The sequence below is a fragment of the Meles meles genome, chromosome 5 (assembly GCF_922984935.1).
Source record: "Meles meles chromosome 5, mMelMel3.1 paternal haplotype, whole genome shotgun sequence".
In the NCBI taxonomy this organism is placed as follows: Eukaryota; Metazoa; Chordata; class Mammalia; order Carnivora; family Mustelidae; genus Meles; species Meles meles.
In genome coordinates, this window is record NC_060070.1 from 25330788 (window position 1) to 25348554 (window position 17767).

Genomic DNA, 17767 nt, shown 5'->3' on the forward strand with positions numbered 1-17767 from the left:
TCTAAATGGTTTATAGGAGCTTTCTTTACATTCCTCTCTAGTCTCTTCCTGGGCAGTTCCTAACAATTTTCCCCATGACGCAGTACAGAAGACAGAGTTGCTTTTTTCATGTCTTCCTCCTGAGGTTCGCTCTAAGCGTAGAGTTGCTCAAGGTTAAGCACCAGGAAAAGAAAGGTCTTGCAGGTGTTAATTCGTTACGCATCCAGTTCTCGGTTGAAGGTAAGAGAGAGATTATTTTTAAAGGAGTGGGGTTTGGACGTGCCCTCTCTTCTGGGGTCCGTTCAGGGTTGTGGAGAAGCAAGAGCTTCTGGCTGTGTCCCACCACACTCAGGCTCTGTGTCCAGAGCCTCTCTTCTCCTCCCTCCCCGCCCTCAGAAGGCCTCGCACATTCTGTTTTATTATAAAACACATTTGCATAGGGTACACATTAAAATTCTCTTCCCACCAGCAAACAGGGTTGTCCGCAGACATTTGCATTTGCTCGCATATCATCACTTCCCTTCGAGAAGAAAAAAGAGACTTTCCTCTCATGTCATGGTTCTCCTTTCCAAGGTTTGCCCCCGTTCGTCTTTTTTTTTTCTTTTATTAACCATAAATTGCTTCCACCGTTTTCTGCAGACTGAGTCCAAAATTCTACTTTTTTGAAGCTTGAGTATAGAAAATTTTCTGTAAATATTATTGTCCTTTCTTTACTGACAAAGCCAGACTTTTTTTTTTCCTTTTTTTTTTTTTTTTTTTTTTTTTTTGGCAGACGGTTTTTGCCTGCTCGTTCTCTCTCATAACCCTAGCTAACTGGCTCTGAGAATTTTTACATTGGCACATTGAGAGACCAGATGTTACTGTGTTTTCTCTTCCGCATACCCCTTTCTTGGGCAGATGCTGCTTCTCCTACCCTGGGACTTCACATTAGCTCCTTTGGTAGAGTGGTCCATACGGCATCATTGGATGTACTAAACCTCTCGTTTCCTCTAACCTCCTGAAGTTGTCTTTACATTTAGGATTTCTGTTTTCGTGGTAACAACAGACACCGTATAGAAGCATGGTCATTTTCTCCCATCTTTTCACATAAAGGACTTGTGGTCCAATCAAATGAGGTGTTTATCATAGTGTTTAATGAAGAAAATCCAAATACCATGATGATATGGGTGCAGCTATGTAAAATTTTAATAAAGACTGGAAGAAAGCATTAAAAATATAAATATGGGGGCGTCTGGGTTGCTCAGTGGGTTAAGCCTCTGCCTTCGGCTCGGGTCATGATCCCAGGGTCCTGGGATCGAGCCCTGCATTGGGCTCTCTGCTCCGCAGGGAGCCTGCTTCCTCCTCTCTCTCTGCCTGCCTCTCTGCCTAGTTGTGATTTCTCTCTGTCAAATAAATAAAAAATATTTTTTAAAAAAATATATATATAAATATGGGCATTAAGGTGATAACATTTCAGCATGTTTTAAAATAAATCCATTTTCTTTTTTTTAATAAGATCTTATTTATTTATTTGACAGAGAGAGACACAGCAAGAGAGGGAACATAGCAGAGGGAGTGAGAGAGGGAGAAGAAGGCTCCCTGCAGAGCAGGGAGCCCAATGCCAGGCTCTATCCCACGACCTTGGGATCATGACCTGAGCCTAAGACAGATGCTTAACAGCTGATCCATCCAAGTGCCCCGAATAAATACATTTTCTTTTTAAGATTTCTGGGTTTGAAATGTGGACTCACATATGATTTAGAATTTTGACCTGAGCTGCGGGGAATTGACAAGTAACTTGCCTGAAATCATGTGTTTAGTGACATAACCAGAATTTAATTTTAGACTCCTAAAAAATTGCATGTCTGCTTCTGTGGCAATAGGCAGAAATACATGGTTGGAAAATGTCATTTTTGTACACTGCGAGTTTCTGTGCTAGACCTCCTGTAGTGGATGAAGTGATGGAAGACAATTGAGGAAAACAGAAAGCTAGCACTGAGCAGGCCTTGCAACTGTCGATCTGATGACCTAACCACAGCACAGGGATAGGTGCTAGAAGGGACTGCCAAGACTGCCATCTGAAAGCTTGAAACCCCACCTCCACCCCTTGTTTCCTTAAAAACCAGATAAAAAGGGATGCCTGGGTGGTTCAGTCTCCCAAGCATCTGCCTTCGGCTCAGATCATGATCTCAGGGTCCTGGGAGTGAGTTCCACATCAGACTCCCTGTGTCAGCAGAGAGCCTGCTTCTTCCTTTGCCCCTCCTCCTGCTTGTGCTCTCTCTCTCTTAAATAAATAAATAAATTCTTTTTAAAACTAAAATAAATTCTAGGGGCACCTGGGTGGTTCCATCAGTTATGCAAGTCCCACTGTTGATCTCAGCTCAGACCTTGATCTCAGGGTCATGAGTTCAAAGCCCCATGTTGGGCTCCATATACCTTATTTAGCATCTTGAACCAGAGTCATGCCTTACTATGAACCCTCAAGTCTTTTTGCAAAACAGTTGCCCTTTGCACATGCATTCATTCCTAGTCATCAAGCTAGTTTTTTCCTCCTTAAGTCCCTGAGTGTGTTATTTTGCATTTATCCCCAGTGACTATCATCTTGCTTTGATGATCTATTCTCTAATTTCTTAATGTTATTTTAAAATTAGATTCTTGTTCTCTGAGTTGTTAGCAATCCCACACACCTCAGTGGCATCAACAGACTTGATGGTCATAATCTCTGTTCCCCTTTGGATCATGAATAATATTATTAAATTCTATCAATAATAAGCCTCTTTGTGACATCATAAAATGTGCCATTCTCTCCATTGTTAACCCAAATACTCTTGATATTATTTGAATTCAATTCTCTACATAGTTGCAAATCTTTTTTTTCTTCAAATCGTATATTCCTAGCTAGCTGATCTCGAGTTTCTAATTTTATATGTAAACTGAGAAATTAGTTCACAATAATAATATTTAGTGGGACAGTCTCTCTCAATCTTAAAATTACCATTTTGAATTGCTGACATCTAAAAAATTACATAGCTACATAATATCTGTCATTCATCAGGAAGCTACGGCAGACTTAGATTGTTGGTGAAGACCAGTTTTTAGTTGTAAGCCTGGAATCATGTCCAGTTTTGCTCACCACTGTACTCTAAGGGCCTAACACAGTGCCTGGCACACATACTAGGTACCAGATAAATATTTGTTGGATTAAAATAGAATAGAATGAGTGAATAACCCAAGACAAACCAAATGTTTGTGCCTCAATTCTGTTCTTTTCATTCATAAGGCGTATTTGGCTCTGCCTTTGTTCTTTTTCCCTCCCAAGTATATTTGTAATCAGATGGTTACATCCCTGATACTTTGCACTCCCTGGGTTGAAACAAAGATTCACTTGGGGTAACCCTTTGAATCATAGTCTAGAAAGCGAACTAAAAATGCCCTCCAGGCTGGTTCTGTGGGTGACTGCTCTGCACTGTGGGAGAGCTGGATTCAATTACTGCTCCCAGTTAGTGGCATCGGGAGCCACCTGTGCACAGGACGTGCCTATATGCCTTTATGTGGAGGATAGAGCCTTCTGTCCCCTAGAGGAGCCTGTTTAGTCCACTGAAACTGTTTTAAGTAGATCGAAGGAAATACCATTCCCTTTCCTTGTCTAAAAACAGCAGCAGGGCACGGACTTTCCAAAATTACGTTCTTGAAGAGAAAGAAAAGGGAGGCACCCTCACGTAGACCCCGAATGTGGTTTCAGTAAGTAAGTAACAGGTCTTTGTCATTACCTAGATTGATACTTCCAATCTCAGACACTCATCCTACAGCCTGGTTTTATACAAAATTGAAGGTTTTTGTGATTTCAGCATGATCGGTATCAGAAAGCTATAATCTGTTTCGTTGGCACATGTGAAGCCATTCCCCCACATTCCCCCACTTGCCCCATCAGGAAGAGCTCTGATCCTGGAGGAGCCGAACTGCCTTTCCTGAAATGGCAAGGTTTTTCAAACAGAATTACTGAGGTAACGGTAGAGATTACAAGAACTGCAGCTTTGGCTAGTGATGTGTAAGATGCTACTAAAGCTTTGGGGCAAGTGGATCCTGTCTCTTTCCCTCAAATCTTTGACTTGCTGGCTTGATGGAAGATCTCATCTATTCACCAGATCTTAACAGAGCCGGAGGTGGACCGCAAAGGACAGATTCCTGCATAGTGCGATGGTGCCCCCTGTAGAAGGTCTCCCAGTCCTAGGTCTAAGGAAATTACACTCACCTTTATCTTGGATTCAGCTAAAAAGATTTGTGTGCACTTCTTTAAAAAGGTTGTCGACCTTTCTACATGCTATGATCTCTGTGCGACGCCTACCCTAGTACACGTCTCTCATTGTGCACTCTGCTCAAGACACACGAACACTTTGATCAGATGGCTCATTCAAATTCTGTCTTCGAATCCCTTCGTTTTATGGAGAACAGATCAAATAACCTCACAGTGTTCACACCGTTACTATCTCACAGAGCCATGATTCTGTCCAGGTTCACCGACTCCACAGGATCTACTCTTTACTTCCATACTGCTTCTCAGGGGGCTTAGACCTACTATGAAACAAGCAAGGGAGAATTTGAATGCAGGCTCTGGTTTTATGAACATCCGGGAGACGGGATGCCTCACTCTATAATCCAACATCATTCTTGTCTCAGAAATAGTGATTATCTAGTAAATGACTGTCTTATGATTTATGTTTGCTGATCTAGTGCAATAATTATTGGGATTTTTTTTAAACTGGCAAGGATTCTTCACTCTTCAAAGAAAGGTTTATGGATATAAACATTTAAAATGACTTCTCGTTACCATTCTCTTGAGGGAGGCAAGGATCTATTGTTAACAAATACACCTTCCGTAACTCCGTATCGTAGAGATCTCCTTCTGGAAGAAGTGTTCATCCCACAGGTATGACTATAGTTACATGGCACAGACAGTCACTTCTTCACCCTGTACGCTGGTTCCTGCATTTGCCCCCAGTCTGATGTAACCTGCCTGGAAGATAATGTCACCATTGTAACTCTCAGTAGATAGAGTTTTTCTGTTGTTGGACATGCACTGCAGTGATGGAAGTCTTAAATGTGTTTTAAGCTCATGTTGTATCAGGATACATGTTAGGATGTTAGGAATCTGGGCTCATGTAGACAGCAGTGGTAGTGATAGTAGTTTTGAGGCATGTGATCCCCAGTTATCAGCATCCAAATGCTAAAGCAGACGAAAAATTGAGACATGAGGAGGATTTAAGAAATGGATACGTAAAGGGCACCTGGGTGGCTCAGTGGGTTAAGCCGCTGCCTTCGGCTCAGGTCATGATCTCAGGGTCCTGGGATCAAGCCCCGCATTGGGTTCTCTGCTCGGCAGGGAGCCTGCATCCCCCTCTCTCTCTGCCTGCCTCTCTACTTGTGATCTCTCTCTCTGTCAAATAAATAAATAAAACCTTTAAAAAAAAAAAAAAAGAAATGGATACATAAGAAATGTATGCACGTAGTTTATGTGTTCACAAATAACCCCCAGGACTGTCATACCTCCATGACGTGATTGCTCTCATCCCATGATATTCTTTTTAATTAAATAACCAGCATAGTATTCGTCATGAGATTACAGAGTTTAGTATTGATTCACTCCTAAAAAAAGCTACAGGCAAAGAGTGGCTCGTTGCGGCAGTCTACAACCTATGATATGTTTTGCTTTTTGAATTTCAGTGTGTATAATTAAGCTCCTCTTTGGAATATGATACTAAAAATAAAAAATTGTTTTTGAATCAGAATACGGATAAATCTGAGATTATTTATAAATAGTTAAATTTTCCTTCAGAAGACATGATTGCTTTCCTATGCAATTTAAGCCTCAATTTAATATAATTCCATATTCCTAACCTCAAATTCCAATGAAATGCCAATGGAAGTTTATAAACTAAGAATTAAATTCTACATTGTGGTCCATCTGAGTGCCTGGATGGCTCAGTTGCTTAAGCGTCTGACTCTTGGTTTTGGCTCAGGCCATCTCAGGGTGGTGGGATCGAGGCCCCTATAAGGCTCTGCACTCAAGGGGGAGTCGGCTTGAGATTCTTACTCCCTGTCCCACCCCCATTCCTCCCCCCATGCACGCATTCTCTCTCAAATAAAAATCTTTTATAAATAAATAAATTGCACATTTTGGTCCATTTAATTACATTTTGGAATCAGGTACATCAGCTCCTAACCTGAGGTACATACAAGTTGAACTGTCTTTCTTAAGGAGCAAGCACTACTTTTTGTGGTTTTTTTTTAAAGATTTTATTTTTATTTATTTGAGAGAAAATGAGCACACAAGTTAGGGGAGGGGCAGAGGGAGATGGAGAAGCAGAGCAGGCTCCCTGATGAGCAGGGAGCCCAACAGGGGGCTTGATCCCAGGTTCCCCGGTTCATGACTGAGCTGAAGGCAGACTTCCAATTGACTGAGCCACCCGGGTGCCCTGAGAAGGAAGCACTACCTTGCCTGAATTCTCTGCCAAGGAGTCAACAATTTAGGTCAGTTTTGAGTATGTCAGTAAAATGCTTTTAGCTACATGGAAATACCTCTAAATACATACATATACGTGTATATGTAGGGGTACTGAACTCTATACATATGTATATATGAATGTATGGTTTTGGATTATTTGTACATATAATAGGGATGTATATATTCAGATATGATCATTTGTATGAAATGAGCTGTTAGGTTATGAAGCTATTTGTGGGTAGTAGTCCATAGCACAGACTCATAAATGTGCTCCGCTAAGACGCCGTGTCTTGAATTGAGCTCTGAAACAAATCTCACTGGCCCACCCAGGACATCATCTTATTGCCACACATCATCTTATTTGTTCTTCTTAATAACTTCATGTGGTATGATATGATCTTTCCAATTTCACAGGTGAGGGCTTAGAAAAGTTGCCCAAGATCACACTTGTCCAGGCCCACAGTTTCCCTACTAACATTTGCTCATTGCCTCTCTACAGTTGTTTTTCATATTATGGAACAGAAGAAATCGATTAACTAGTCTAAGGAGGAGAACACCTCATCCCCTTATTGGATTAAAAAAGGTTCCTGTGTGGCTTCATCTGGGGGCTTCTGCTCTGGGTTCTTGAAAGACTGCCCTATGTGGAAATAGCAGCGTTTTGTCCCTCCCAGAGCATACCTCTTCTCTTATCTCCCATCTCCACGGGCTTCAGGTCCCAAGACTCAGCAAGGGAAAAGAAGAGCAGGGTAACAAATGCCCTGTGTGTCACACATGCTCATACAATTATACAAAATGATCTTAATTCTGCAAAAGAATACATAGAACTTATTTTAAAAGTATTGTAAAGTTTAGGGCGCCTGGGTGGCTCAGTGGGTTAAAGCCTCTGCCTTCTGCTCAGGTCATGATCTCAGGGTCCTGGGATCGAGCCCCGCATCGGGCTCTCTTCCTGCTTCCTCCTCGCTCTCTGCCTGCCTCTCTGCCTACTTGTGATCTGTCTGTCAAATAAATAAATAAAATCTTTTAAAAAAAAAGTATTGTAAAGTTTAATACATATTATGGGAGTTTTCTGGACTATTTTACAAAAGAAAAAATACTCTGATGTCTTATAAGAGAACGGAAAAATGTTAAAGCATGGGCTAAATTATATTTGTCAATTTGAACTCATTAATCCTTTATTCAATGACATTTTTTTCCCCAAGATTTATTTATTTAGAGAAAGAGAGAGTGACCGACCACAAGCAGGGGAGAGGCAAGGGAGGGGAGACTCCCCAAGCAGACACCTACTGAGTGCAGAAACCCATTCAGAGCCTGATCCCATGACCCCAAGATCATGACCCCAGCAAAATCAAGAGTTGAGCACCCAACCAACTGAGCCACCCAGGTTCCCCATCCAATGACTTAAATGTAGTACGATGAATCCTACGATTGCTTTTATTTAATTTTTTTTGAGAGAGAGAGAGGGCATGTGCATGAGGTGAGGGGAGGGGCAGTAGGAGAGGGAAAGAGAGAATCCCAAGCAGGCTCCACAACCAGCACAGAGCCCAACACAGAGGCTCAATCTCACAACCCTGAGATCATGACCTGAATGGAAATCAAGAGTTGGCGCTTAACCAATTGAGCCACCGAGGTGGCCCCCAAGATTGGTTTTAAAAAATAGTGAAAATGGTACGCCTGGATAGCTCTGTTGGTTAAGCGGCTGCCTTCAGCTCTGCTGTGATCCCAGGGTCCTGGGATCGAGTCCCACATTGGGCTCCTCACTCACTGGGAAGCCTGCTTCTCCCTCTGCCTTCCGCTCCCCCTGCTTCTGTGCACGCTCCCTCTCTTGCTCTCTCTCCCCAACCCCCTGGCAACTAAATAAAGAATCTTTAAAAAAATAATCAAGTATAGTGACAATGACATGAGGTAATGATGTCCTGTGATTGTGTGAAACAGCAGGCACCATTACTACAGTCAGAATCTTTGGTTGAGATTTTTGGTAAGAATAAGTTTTCACTATTAAGGAGTTAAGTAAAAATATGTTAGTTTTGTGACTTAAAAAGTGGAGGTGAAGCTTTGCACAGTGGCAGTATCGTAGCCAATGAGGTTTATCTGAGGTGCGATTATTGCTAATTGAAAAAGTGGAGGTGATGATAGCTGAGCCTTATTCAGGGCCTTAAGTTTAAAAAATAAAAAGTATGACCTGAAGAATATACCTAATCAGTTAAAATATTTACGGCCTTTTTCTTAGCAGAAATGTGGAAATTTTCCATTTCCAGTTCTTACTGACATTTGTTCTGCAGCCATATGGCATTTTTAGTTATGGTTTTTTAAAATGTATATATTGTAATACAGGTGTGTGGTTCATATAACAATGGCTTCAATTTTCCATCATCTCTGTAAATAGAGTTTTATCTAAAGCTATTTGACTTAATGTATTTCTTAAAATCCATGATGGAGGGGGTGGGTGGCTCAGTGGGTTAAAGCCTCTGCCTTCAGCTCAGGTCATGATCCCAGGGTCCTGGGATCAAGCCCCGCATCGGGCTCTCTGCTCAGCGGGAAGCCTGCTTCCTCGTCTCTCTCTGCCTGCCTCTCTGCCTACTGGTGATCTCTGTCAAATAAATAAATAAAATCTTTTTTTTTAATTCTCTTATTTCCGTCCCCTTTCCTTTTGCTGAAATAAGATATTTAAATAAATCAGTAGATTTTCTTACTGTAGACTCTTGCAGATAATCTGTTGTTCTGAGGAAAAAAGGAATGCTTTTTAGGTGGTTTGCAATTTGTTTGTTTATCATAATATGTTTATCATATTAGACAAAAGTTTTAATTATGGCTTTTCCTTTTGTACCAAGTCTTGCCAATCAGAAGTTGGGAAGACCTTTCAGTTGAAGCACTATCAGCTAGAATCTTGGAGTTGGATGGGACTTTGGAGGCTGCCTTGTTCCACCTCCCACATCTGCTAAGAATTTTATTCATAGGGACGCCTGAGGGGCTCAGTCCGTTGAGCATCTGTCTGCCTTGGGCTCAGGTCATGATCCCAGAATCCAGGGATCAAGTCCCACATCAGGCTCCTTGCTCAGCAGGGAGCCTACTTCTCCCTCTGCTTGCCATTCCCCCTGCTTGTGCTATCTCGCTCTCTCTCTCTCTGTCTCCCTCTGACAAATAAATAAATAAAATCTTTAAAAATGGGGGGGGGATTTTGTTCATGCCTTCTCTGATGTGGTCATCTAGTTCCTGTTGACTTCCAAAAACAGGGGTTTCACAGCTTGTCAAAAATTATTCTCTTGTTAGACAACTCTAGTTGTTTGAAAGCTCTCCCTTACTTGTCATTGAAGTCTGCTTCCCAGAAATTTCACCTTGTTGCTCTTCGTTCTGTCTCCTGAAGCATACAGAACAGGACTGTTCCGTCTTCCATTTGATTACTTCAGATGCTGGAAGATGGCTTTCATCTCCTCCTGTAATCCTTTCCTCCAGGTTAAACATTCCTTAGGTGCATGTTTTCAAACACTTCTTCTTCCTAATGCTGGAGCCAGGCTACCCTGAATGCCCGTCGTGATACGTGGCGATGGCACCCAGGACAGAAAATAGTTTTCTAACCACGAATTGACCATCAAACAGTACAGCCTGTCCATTCCTGCCTGTGTTTTGGATATGTACCTCTGTTGATGCTGCCAAAGTTTGTGTTTGGGCTTTTTTCTAAATTTTCTTTAATCTATATCACCGTCTTGGCTTATATAAAGAATGTGGTTACCAAAGATTCTCACCACTTCTTTATGAGTCACTGCCAAACTGAGGCTCACACTTGTACAATGAATTTTTGAAACCTGTAGAACCTGTAGAACTATACAACTATCCCTGTACATTGTATCTCGCGAGTATCAGTCTTTTTTCAATATGTGAAAACCATTAAGATTTTGATGCTATCCATGTGTTAGCTTTCTCTCTTGGCTATATGACATCGGAAAATTAAAATCTAGTACATATTTCTTCTCCGTCTTCATTCAGGTAATCCATGGAAATGTGATAAAGGAAAGAAACCAAATCGGGGTTGTTTTTTGTTTTTCTTTTTTTATTGAAATATAGTTGACTGGGTGCCTGAGTGGCTTAGTTGGTTAAGTGTCTGCCTTTGGCTCTGGTCGTGATCCCAGGTTCCTGGGATCGAGTCCCATGTCGAGCTCCCTGCTCAGCAAGGAGTGTGCTTCTCCCTTTCTCTCTCCCTCTGCCTCTCCCTCTGCTTGTGCTCTCTTTCTCTCTCAAATAAATTTTTTAAAATCTTAAAAAAAAAAAAAAAGAAAGAAAGTAAGAAAGAAAGAGGGGGGCGCCTGTGTGACTCTGTGGGTTAAGCCTCTGCCTTCAGCTCAGGTCATGATCTCAGGGTCCTGGGATCGAGCCCTGCATCAGGCTCTCTGCTCAACAGGGAGTCTGCTTCACTGGGTCTCTCTCTGCCTACTTCTCTGCCTACCTGTGATATCTCTCCCTCTGTCAAAGAAATAAATAAAATCTTCAAAAAAAAAAAAAGAAAGAAATATAGTTGACACACAATGTTACATTGTTAGAAGTACAACATGGTGATTTGACAAGTCTATATGTTATGCTATGCTCAACACAAATGTAGCTACCATCTGTCATCATACACCACTATTATGATGCCACTGATCATATTCCCCATGTTGTACCTTTTATTTCCGTGACCTGTTATACACTTCATAACTGGAAACCTGTATCTCCCAATCCCCTTCTCCTTTTTACCCATCTCCCAATCCTCCTCCCCTAAGACAACCATCAGTTTATTCTTTGAATCTATGGGTCTGTTCCTGGTGTTTGCTTATTTGTTTCATTTTTTAGATTCTATATTAAATGAAATCATATGGTATCCGTGAAATCATATGGTATTTGTCTTTCTCTGTTTGACTTATGACACTTTAGCATTTAATTCCCTGTCGGTCCATCTATTTTGTCACAGATGGCAAGATCTCATTCTTTTTTATAACTGAGTAATGTTCCTGTGTGAACGTGTGTGTGCGTGTATACATACCACATCTTTATCCAGTCATCTATCAATGGACACTTGAGTTGCTTTTGTATCTTGGCTATTGTAAATAATGCTGCAGTAAACACAGGAGTGCATACATCTTTTCAAATTAGTGTTTTCAAAAGATACCCAGTAGTGGAATTACTGGATAATATGGTATTTCTGTTATCAATTTTTTGAGGAACCCTCCTACTGTTTTCCATAGTGGCTGCACCAATTGACATTCCCACCAACAGTACACAAGGGTTCGTTTTTCTCCACACCCCCACCAACACTTTTGTTTCTTATCTTTTTTTTTTTTAAAGATTTTATTTATTTATTTGACAGAGAGAAATCACAAGTAGGCAGAAAGGCAGGCAGAGAGAGTGAGAGGGAAGCAGGCTCACTGCCGAGCAGAGAGCCTGATGCGGGACTCAATCCCAGGACCCTGAGATCATGACCCGAGCCAAAGGCAGCGGCTTAAACCACTGAGCCACCCAGGCGCCCTGATTCTTATCTTTTTGATGGTAGCCATTCTGAGTGGTGTAAGGTGATATCTCATTGTGGTTTTGATTTGCATTTCCCTGATGATAGTGTTGACCATCTTTGCATGTCTGTTGACCATCTATCTGGGTGTCTTCTTTGGAAAATGTCTATTCAGGTCCTCTGCCCAATTTTAATCAGATTATTTGGGTTTTTTAATAAGTTCTTTATATATTTTGAATATTGACCCCTTTTGGATATATTATTTGCGAATATCTTCTCCCATTCAGTAGGCTGCCTTTTTGTTTTGTTGATGGTTTTCTTCACTGTGCAAAAGCTCTTTATCTTGGCATAGTCCCAGTAGTTTATTTTTGCTTTTGTTCCCCTTGTCTGAGGAGACGTATCTAGAAAAATGTTACTAAAGCCAATGTGAAAGAAATTACTGCCTATGTTTTCTTCTAGGAGTTTTATGATTTTATGTCTCACATTTAGGTCTTTAATCCATTTCAGTGCTATTTTTATGTATGGTATAAAAAAGTGGTCCAGTTTCATTCTTTTGCATATAGCTTTCCATTTTTTTCAGCACCACTTATTAAAAAGACTAAACCAAATACTGAGTCCTGGAGATTGCTTTTCTGCACAAAATAAACCCACTACCAAACATTCTGTAAGAGTAGCAGTTTTACATATTTGAATTCATATTACTGTACGCTAATCCCTCCGAGCCCCATTCCTCTATCTTATCCACAAAAGACTAAGTTTCTTTCTTTTTTTTTTTTTTTTTAAAGATTTTACAATGTATGTATTTGTCAGAGAGAGAGAGCACACAAGCATAGGGAGCAACAGGCAGAGGGAGAAACGGGCTCTCCATTGAGCAAGGAGACTGATGCAGGACTTGATCCCAGGACTCTGGGATCCTGACCTGAGCTGAAGCCAGATGCTTAACTGACTGAACCACTCAGGCTTCCCAGAATGAAGTTTTTAAAACCCAGATATACTCTATCTTTACTGTTTCTGAAGCTAACAGTGAGTGACCATATCAAAAGAAAAATGAGAATATTTTGTAATGATTTGCTCATTGTGACCCACCTACCCTGGGGCTACGATCAGCACTGCCTTTTTTCTAGAGCTCACGACCCATCTATTTGATAACCTTTTTTGGAATTTTGCCATCATTGTCCATAAACCCACTGGTCTTCGTTCCAGATGCCCCTCTGTCCTCATCTTTTTCTTTTGTCCTGTGTCTGAAGACGTTGGTCAGTTGACTCTCTCATCCCTGAGACTCCTTAGGTCTTTCAGTAGCTGGGCAGGACCATTTGTGTGCATTGTGAGCATGAAGAGGACTGAGGTAAGCGGATGCCTCTGTCAAGGTGCTCTAGACTGGAAACTGGGTTTCCAGAGTGAGGAGGAAGGCGGAGAAGGGAAGTGCCTCCAGAGATATCAGGCAAAAAGAGTGAGAATCTGCTGGCGGGGAGGAGGCTCAGTGAGGGTGTCACGTAGTAATTTGTCCAAAAGGGTAATACTGTGTTCGGAATGGGAGGGGTGGTGGCCTTAAAACGCAGAGGATACCGGAAACCAGACCTAAGGCAGGTTGGTAGCTGCCTCCTCCCTGACGACCTGTAATGGGCTGTTTCATCCTTAAAGTCCCCGCTTCATGGAATTTATTTTCATCTTTACAGTTTCTAACTCATTCATTATTTCTGTTTCCTTTGTCTTCTCTTAATAATACGTCATCTTTTGGGACTATTTGCGCGTTCTTGTTCTTCTTTGACATACTACCTTGATATTTTGATGCCTCTTAGTTTTGTCATCGTCTCCTTCCCCGGCGCACCCCCCATCAGTCTTCAGCAGATTCTGATGAGGTTGTTTCTGAACGTTTTTCTGTGAGGAATGGCACTTTAAAAACCTGTGTGACAAGTGTCCTGGTGATAATACAGACTTATGGATGGATTCCCACACAATTCTCCCAGCTTTCTACCTCTCCTTTGTCAGCTCCTTCAAATCAGGGATAGCATCGGATCTCCACAGTGCAGCTCTGTGCAGAACAGCGGCTCGGCCCAGGCTCGGCAATGGAGGAGGCAAAATGCTGCTCCTTTATACCTGGGCCTTTTCCAGTCCGAGCCCCAAGAGACCTTACTCTGTAGCTGTTTATTTGGGGCTCTTTCATAATTAATGATGACCATTGTTGAAATTTAGTTTTTTCAGAGGCTCTCATCCCCCTTGAACAATTTCCATTTATGATCCCTTGGAATCATGGCAGTCTTTTCACTAATTTTTAAATGTGCTTTCCTAATTTATGGTCTGGGTGTCCAAAACCATGCGTGCTGGTCCTTTCTTTCACTGAGTCTAGTACCAGATTGGAGTCCCTTATCACTACTGCGTGTTAATTTCTGCCAGCTTCATAATTCCCATTAGGGAAGCATGGTCCACTTCTCCCACTCGATTAGATGAGTGGTCTCTTTCCGTAACAGCATGGCCGCCATTTGTTGCCTTTCCTCCTTATCCAAGTGTTTTCAACCATAAAAAAACAAAAACAAAAAGAAAAAAAAAACCTTTAACATATTGCTTCTATTTCCTTAGTCTCTATTATCCAGTTTCTACAGAACAAGGTCTACCCTAATTTCCAGATGAGTTTCTGCATCCCCATTCTCTATGGCACTTTCTCTGTTTGGGCAAAGGAAAACTTGGGGTTCTCTCCAATTCTGTTCCAGTGCTATAGAAAGGAGCAGCTCTGGATGTGCAGAAATGAAACCCAGGCCATTTCTCAGATTTGCTGTTGGCTCTTACCACTCAGCAGATCCCATCCTAATATCTTCTTCTGCAAAGTGAGATGAGAAGATAAGACTGGGCTTGGGTTTACTACCAGGTCTGAAAGTCTTTCTTTGGTTTCATTGGAGAGAAGCAGCTATCTTGCCCACTTCTAAGAGACTCTCTTTTTTTTTTTTTTTACAAAGATTTTTTTTTATTTGACAGAGCGAGATCACAAGTAGGGAGAGGCAGGCAGAGAGAGAGAGAGGAAAGCAGGCTCCCCGCTGAGCAGAGAGCCCGATGCGGGGCTCGATCCCAGAACCCTGAGCCCATGACCCAAGCCAAAAACAGAGGCTTAATCCTCTGAGCCACCCAGGCTCCCCTGTCTCGCCCAGTTCTGCTAAAGCTGCCTAGATCTCATGGCAGGGGCTTGTCTTTACTATTTAAGAAAATTTTTTAACCAAATGGTTTTCAAAAGCATATGATGATTTCTCAAAAGGGTCTCATAAAAGCAACATTTATCACTGAAAAGGTGTTTAATAACACCTTTTAATAAATGTTAAATAATAATGCACTTAACTTTAAGTACTTTGCATCTTTTTCTCTCTGTTTTAATGTCTTTAATTGGATCCTCTAGCAAGGGATTTGGACTTAATTTATTGCAGGTGATGCTGCACTTACATAATTATTCAGTTGACTTAATTAGAGATTTAATTATATTAGTGCCCTAAAGTGCTATATCAGAGAAGTAAAAACACAGACTGGTAATTCACCTTTTTGTATTTTTTTACATCACTCACCCTACAACTAAAAATGTTTTTCAAGCCATAAAGGCCAGAGGGCATGCCAGCCTCTTCTAGCCATATCCTAATATGGAAAGTTCTGTCTGTGCATTTGTTTAGGCTTTGCCCAGTCAAAATATAGGTGAAAGCAAAAGTGGAAAGAATTTTTTCAATTGTGGTGAGCCTGGGTGGCTCAGATGGTTAAGCATCTGCCTTTTACCTCAGGTCATGATCTCCACCTCCTGGGATTGAGACCCATACTGGGCTCCTAGCTCAGTGGGGATTCTGCTTCTCCCTCTCCCTCTGCCTCTCTGTTTCTCTCAACTGAATAAATAAAACCTTTTAAAAAATAATTTTTCTAATTATGGTCTTATCTCTTGCATCTCTTAGAACCAAAGTTGTAGGTCCAGTCCCTCAGCAGTCCTTTCAACCCCCTCCAGCTCTGCTGCCCTAACAGGTGGTTCTGGGAGGAAGCAGCTGTGTTTGTCTCTGTATCTCCCACACCTACTACACACCCACGCCATATAGGTGCACAATACATGGTGGTCAAAACAGTATAAACCCTTGGGGTGGGGCGCCTGGGTGGCTCAGTGGATTAAGCCGCTGCCTTCGGCTCAGGTCATGATCTCAGGGTCCTGGGATCGAGCCCCGCATCAGGCTCTCTGCTCTGCAGGGAGCCTGCTTCCTCCTCTCTCTCTGCCTGCCTCTCTGCCTGCTTGTGATCTCTCTCTCTGTCAAATAAATAAATAATATCTTTAAAAAAATAAAAAATAAATAAATAAACCCTTGGGGTGCCTGGGTGGCTCAGGAGGTTAAGCCTCTGCCTTCGGCTCAGGTCATGATCTCAGGGTCCTGGGATCGAGCCCCGCATCAAGTTCTCTGCTCAGCAGGGAGCCTGCTTCCCCCTCTCTCTCTGCCTGCCTCTCTGCCTACTTGTGATCTGTCTGTCAAATAAATAAATGAAATCTTTTTTTAAAAAGTTCATTAATGTTGACTAAAGTATAAAAAAAAAGTATAAACCCAACGCAACTATTTTTTTAAGATTTTATTTATTTATTTGAGAGAGAGATCACAAGCAGGTGGGGGAAAGGGTAGAGGGAGAAGCAGACTCCCTGTTGAGCTGGGAGCCCGATGCAGGACTCCATCCCAGGACCCTGGGATCATGACCTGAGCTGAAGGCAGATGTTTAACTGACTGAGCCACCCAGGCGCCCCCAACCCAATTATTTTAAAATACAGTAACTCAAAATATGTACCCCATCAGGTAAGGTACTCCCAAATCTGGCTAATCATTGGAATGACCTAAGAAACGTTTTTAGGCCTTATTAAATCTGTCTCTAGGATTGGGGCCTAGATATCTGCATTTTAAAGTTCCCCAGGTGAGGGATGCCTGGGTGGTTCAGTCGGTCAAAAGGCTACCATCACCTCAGGTCATGATCGGAGTCCTGAGATCTATCTCTGAGGCAGTCTCCCTGCTCAGCAGGGAACCTGCTTCTCCCTCTCCCTCTGCCGCTTTCCCTGCTTATTCTCTCTCTCTAATAAATAAATAAAATCTCAAAAAAGAGAGAGATGGAGAGAAATGCAGAATGCAATTGCACAACACAGCCTGTTCCTTTCAAAACGGCAATATCATAGGAGAGAAAATATTAAAGTGTCGTAACAGATGAATGCAGTGTGTGAACCAGGACTCATCATGATTCAGGGAAAACAAAAAACAAACTAACAAAGACATTTTAGAGCCAACTGGGGAAATTTGCACATGGACTAGATATAGCACAATGGGGGAGAATTATTGTTAACTTTCCTAGTTGTGACAATATTCTGGTTATGCAGGAGAGAGTTCTTAGGACTTGCAGTCAAAACAAGGGTGAAGCCTACTGCAGCCCAACATGTGTTCAAGCCAAATCCTGCAGCTTAGAGCCTGTTGTTAAATATTTCAGAATTTTGTGATTCCACAGTCCCTGGTAGCTTCGATCAGCCATGACGGGAGTTTTTATACCACAAAAATTTGTAGCAAATGCTACAAACCGGGTTTTTCTCCTCCCCTGGAGAGGTAATTTACCAGCATACCACTGCCCACAGCTTATTTGCAAACGGTTGAGAAAACACATACATACAAGTAGATAAAACAAAAATAGCAAAATATTGACAATTGTTGACTGTCGGTAGAGGTTATGTGGTCATGCGTTGCGTGAGACGAGGAGTCAGCAGCCAGTCGGAGAAGGCAAAGGTGGAAGTATTTTAGGCTCTGTGGGTGAGCACAGCTCTGCGGCAGCTACTCACCTCTGCAGCTCTGCCACTAGAGCCC

General features: G+C 41.9%; 1 protein-coding gene and 1 pseudogene across 2 annotated transcripts in view; both read left to right on the plus strand.

Moving 5' to 3' along the window:
* The window catches only part of PDSS2 (decaprenyl diphosphate synthase subunit 2), a 254692-nt gene that overhangs the window by 233007 nt on the left and 3918 nt on the right, over positions 1-17767 (plus strand). The window lies entirely within an intron of this gene.
* LOC123942826 lies at positions 8509-8636 on the plus strand (annotated as a pseudogene).